Below are 6,053 nucleotides of genomic sequence, written 5' to 3'. Positions count from 1 at the left end.
TATGGAAGATTTTATGTTTTGCTTATTTTCATTATGCAGATAATCAAAGCTTATGAACTATCACATGTTTGGCGACTACTTTGTATTTTTTATTCATTTACTCAATTTGATTATAGCATTTTTTTTAATCCATTTCCTCAACTAAATTTATAGGTTTTTTGGATTCATGTTCTAATTTATATTGTCTTATTATGTGCAGTGGCGTAAGAAAAATTCATATAAAAGTAAGTAAGTAAGTAACTGCTCAGTGCCGCCTTTTGCGGGTTTTGAGCCCCAATACCTCGACGGTGTATGGGGGAGGTTAAGATGTAGTCAGACCTTACCTCTACTAAAGTAGAGAGGCTGCTTCTAGTTTCTACCTAAATGGTAGAAAAGGCTCTCCAACCTTTGCATGAGATGAGGATCGAACCCATGACCTCTGTCTCCAGAGGCAAAGGTGTTTACCACTGATCCAAGTGTGTTGTTTTACAATGAAAATCAGGTAAAGTTGGTTGATTGAACTTATTAATAATTTTACACTTAGGATGTATGTAATTTTTATTTAAAAAAAGACTTTACAATGAAGTCTTTGATGTTATATTAAAGAGTTTGAATGATGGTCTATTCTTTCTTTATTTAATGTTGCGGTGTATATGAGGTGGCTGACATCAAGGAGGGAATAGTCTAACGACGGATCAACATCTTGATCAAATTTTGAAGGTTTGTTTCCTTTAACTGCTTCTGCATCGTTTTTCCTTTAACCTTTTGGTTATGCTTACTGTATGTGTTGTATGTGGGAACTCATATTTGATAGGCCCATAATAGAAATGTGACGTGCTTATTGCCAAGATGGGGTGCTTGATACTAATTTTCCATTCTATCTATTTGGACATGGACTTTTACGCTAGATTCCTCTTCATCAAAGCCCTCAAAAGCGCCTGAACTGGTAGGTTTTTTCCATTCTATCTATTTGGACATAGACATATACTAATTGTGTTTTGACCATGTTTAAACAATTGAATGTCGTTTTTTATATTTTTCATACAGAAAAAAGATTACTATAAAACAACTTAATCCAGATCCATTTTTTGTTTTGACCATGTTTATGGCTATTAAATGTCGTTTTTTATATTTTTTATAACCCAATGTTTATCTTTTCATATCTATCTCCGGTATATTTTGTGATTGATTTGGAGGACATTTATCTTTGGTAACCTCCAAATTTACAGCCTTTTCAAATTTACATACTGAGTCTTTTTTTAACTTTGGTATATATTTTTTGATTTCTAATACTTTTGTTGAGGTAAATCTTCAATTTTTTTATGTTTCTATTTGTTTTTCCTATCTTTTTTATATTATATAAATTTTAGGGGTTTTCCACTTTGAATACAAGATTCCTTTAAAATTTTCTGGGTTTTTCGAACATATTTTATATATATTAATGTCGTCAGCAAGGAAATTGTTACCTTAATTATGTCAAAATGAATGTTAATAAAGTCGCTTCACATACCACTATCACGTATAAACAAAGCCATGTTATCGTTTATATGCCTATGATATGAGAGGCATGTATAGGTACTCTTCCTATGTACATAACTATAGTGAGAATATCTATTAGGTTCTGCTTTTTATTTCTGTCATATTTGATTGTGGATTGGTATAAATAATTGATTCTATTTTCAAGTTAAGTGCCTTTTATCTTTTTGTCTTAATAAATGCCTTCAAAGTTATTTTTTTAATATGCTTTAATGTTTGGTTTATTGGTTGTTACCTATTTGACCGTGATGAAGTAAACGACATGAACAACTTCAATGCTTAACGTTCCTTATAGTGGAGCAAAGGGTAGAATGAGGTGCACACCTATGGAATTGAGTTTGTGGGAGCAAGAACGTCTTACTCGGATCATAAAAAAGAAAGTAACAATTTCAATATGGAAAATTTAGAATAATACCGTTTGCATGATTCGACGACCGTTCTATAGGATTCATGTCATACATGATTACATGAATAACCAAGGTAGATATGCATCTTATTATAGAACAGAATTTATCCAACTTTCCAACTATAGGATTTTTTCAGATTATGCTTTTGGATTTTGGATGAGTGCTCAAAATTTCATGGTTACTCACCCGTTGTCACTTGAAAGCTAATGAGTATATTTCTAATATATGTAAAAAACATGAAATTACTTTTTATGAGATTGAGATAATTTATTCTTGTCTGGGGGATTGCTCGGAAAAAAAGCCTCATTATATTAAACAATGCAAAACGATTAACCCATATGAAGAATTTTTGCAACATCTCACTTTTTATCCTGTGAAACACTTACTTTTGTGATTATAACTGAATAAATACATTATCTACATTTGCTTTAGTAATATTTTTGTCGTCTTGCGTGTGTATTCTACTACGTAAAACCTATTAGTTTGTTCGTACATTAATGCATTAACACGGTATTGCAACACTTAACCACCAATATTTTAAGGGTCCGCTGCAATGTGCGGGTACCCTTCTAGTAGTGCTATAACATAATCTATAAAATTAGACGACATTCAAACTTAGCTTGTAATTGGATGATACTTGTCTGGGTAAAAAGAAACCATTCAAACTTAATAATATAACAAAATCTATAAATTTAGACGACAATATAATCACAAAGATACACTCCAATATTGACGACTCAACCATGTTCTCCCATTTCGGTTTTGGAGACTCGTGATCTTCAATATCTACACTATATTCCATCTAAAAAAAACTTTAGCAATTAAACTGATAGAGTTATGTATTTTTGTTGTGTGTCTTCAATATCTACACTAATTATATTACTGTATAAATAACATTTTTCGTCCCTAAAATTGGTAATTTTGTGGATATTATCCTAAAGTGAAAAAGTTACACGTTAAATGCCGTCAATTTGGACCGTTAAATAAAGGGTAAATTCGTCGTTTTATCTCTGAAACACCCACATCTCCTTCTTCCTCTTCTTTTTTCACCAGTTTATCTTGTGTTTTTTTTTTACCTTGAAATAAAATTCATGTTAAAATTCTTGAATTAATCATTAAGTCTAAATAAGATAAGGGGGTGTTTGGTCGGACGAAATCATAAAGAATTGAAATGTAATAGAGAATGGAAATAGCGAAAAAGAGAATGAGTATTTGGAAAGAGAATGGATTCCGTTGTTTGATACCCATAAAGAATGAATATATAAAAAAAATTAAAATTTTAAATAATAATACATTTATTACATATAACATCTTAAAAAATATATATATTTTTTCATTCTCGCCAATTCTCTACAATTTGTAGAGAATGGAGAAAATAAAATTGATTCCCCTTTCTCTTTTCTCATTCCATTTATTCGTTGCAAACAAACAAGAGAAGTCATTCGTATTCCTTTCATTCCATCATACCAAACACCCCTAGATGTATGCAATCTTACGCCTTCATGTCGTTGGTTGCTAGTGGAGTTCTTGGCAATTGTCTAGGTGTGTTTTATTGCTTTAGAAAACTCATCTACCAAAATTCATGTTCTTAATCTTTGCATCATTACTTTCTCTACAACTTGTGTCTAAGAACAAAAGAGGAATCATTTAGTTTCCTCAGTCTTCATATCATCATGAACCACTCTTATTGATTAATTAAGAAACAATTTTCTGATCTCATCTTAGCGGTTCAAGGTGAGGGTGTTTTTTACTCACTTTCTTGAGTTGTGGTTTCTATTTCCATGATTCCGATCGTATATGGTTCTTTATTTTGTTACCAAACACAAGTCTTGAATCTTGATCCTTCTATTATCGGGATGTCTAAAGTTATGGGTCAATTACTGGTGTTAGGTATCACTATCTTCTACAATCGCTACTTAAAAAAACTTTTTCCATGAGAAAACTGATTGGGATTGTTCAGATTCTATACGCATCTTCCCTGCTTCTTGATCTAGTTCTCATGAAACAAATAAATCTCAAATTGGGAATCCCAAACAACATCTTTGTTGTTTATACTTCGGGTATAGCATAATTGTAACATAAACTAGGCTAGGTTGGTTTCTTGAAAGAAATATATAGAGTTATGTTGATGAGGATGTTGGATTTATGTAACCCATTGTTATATGATTCAATTTGATTGGATTTTGGGTTGGAATTAGTTAGTGAGATCTGATTATGAATGTATATGTGAGAGTTTATACTAGATCTGAACAACAAATACAAGAAAAGGGTGATATAGAACAAGAACATGGTGAAATGACGAATTTGTTTTTCAACTACCGGTCCAAATAGACTTTGTTTGGTCGCGGAGTAAAAATTGAAAAAAACGACAATTTGAGGGATGATTCGTGTAACTTCTTCACTTGAGGATAATATACGCAAAATTGTCAATGTCAGAGACGAAAAATGTAATAAACACTATATTGCTACATCTTATATCTATATATCTAACTGACTCACTGGTAATATACATAGCAAGTAATACAACATTGATTAGTGAGTATCATCATTTTTGGAATATAACAATCAGTATAACAAAAGGCTAAGTGATTTTTCTACTACACCATTTACTTCTTTTACTGCAAAAGATTTGATATGTCAATATCGCCCCTAATAATGATTTGTAACCTACACATTTGATTTCTCACAGCTCTTTCATTCTACATTTTATCAATTTATCTTCGTTAAATCCTCCCGTCTTTATCGGCACAGAAAAACATATCAAAGAAAGATATCTTTGCATAATACAAGTTCATTATTTTATCTCTTACGAAAATCAAATTCTTAGTCGACATTCAAATTCTTAAAATAAATATTTTATTAATCATCTATTAGTGTAAACTAACAAACTGAGATCAAATTTGCTTAAATTAAGAGAAAAATACATAAAAATATAATCTTTTTATTCAAAATTTCTATTAAGGGAAACTTATTTAGGTTTCGTCTATTAAAAGGATTATATTTCAAAAACGTTTCTAATAAAGGTAATGTTGTTAGTTTTTATCGTTAGTCACCCGCTAAATGTCACGTCGTCATACCACATAATCAAAAAGTCCATATAGACACGATGATATTGATTATTTGTCATCACTATACTAAAATAAACGCGTCCCGTATCGCGACCAGGGTTTTTAGTAATTTGACCACCCACATATTGCAGCGAGGGTCGCTACAAAAACTCCAGCCACGTCAGCATTCCACTAACACCGCTTTAAATGGTTGATCGACTTTATGCCACTTATTGCAGCGAGGGTCGCTGCAATAAGTATACCCGGACCCAATTTCAAAATAAAACCGATCCACCCATCCATTCCATCATTTTCTTTCATCCACCCATCCATTCTATCGTTTTCTTGCACTTTTCATCCGATTTTCTTTCACAATTTCTACCAAATCCATCCACCAAAACACCTCCGGCTACTAACAATCCAATCCCCTTGGTATTTTAACAATCCAGTCCCCTTGGTATAACAATCCGGGTACCACGAAGTTTCGGGATCATCACCCCCGCCAGCCACCACCGGCCAGTACCGTCAGCCGCCACCGCCGTCCACCGCCACCCATCACCGTCTGTCTTATAGGGAAGTAGTATTAGCAGCGACATCTGGACTTTTAAGAGCCCGTTATTTCCCGTCCGCCATTTGAATATGCGGCTATCCTCCCCCAAATTCCGGCCGGTCGTCCTCCCCCAAATTTTCCGGCCATTTCAAATTCTGGTATGTATTTTATGCTTTTTGATTTTTATTATATGTGTTTTTGATAGTTAATTGGATATATTGGTATGTTAGTATAGTTTTTGTATACATATTAGTTTTGTTAATTTGTTAGTTTTGTTAGGATTATTAGTTGTTTATAGGATATTAATAGGTTTGTTAGTATAGTTAGTTTTGATTTGTTGATAATTTAGTGATTTGTTAGGAGCCACTAATTTGTTTTGTTAGTGATTTGTTAGAATATTTTAGTCATTAGTGTTAGGTGTTTTAGTGTTTGGTTAGAATATATTGTTAAATGCAAAATTACGTAGATTAAAATTTGTTAAAAAATTGATTAAAATAAATAGTCAAGATTATGATCAAAATATATGTATTGAAC

The sequence above is a fragment of the Erigeron canadensis genome, chromosome 6 (assembly GCF_010389155.1).
Source record: "Erigeron canadensis isolate Cc75 chromosome 6, C_canadensis_v1, whole genome shotgun sequence".
Classification (NCBI taxonomy): Eukaryota; Viridiplantae; Streptophyta; class Magnoliopsida; order Asterales; family Asteraceae; genus Erigeron; species Erigeron canadensis.
The sequence above is the reverse complement of the archived record's forward strand: the minus strand, read 5'-3'. Positions refer to the sequence as shown.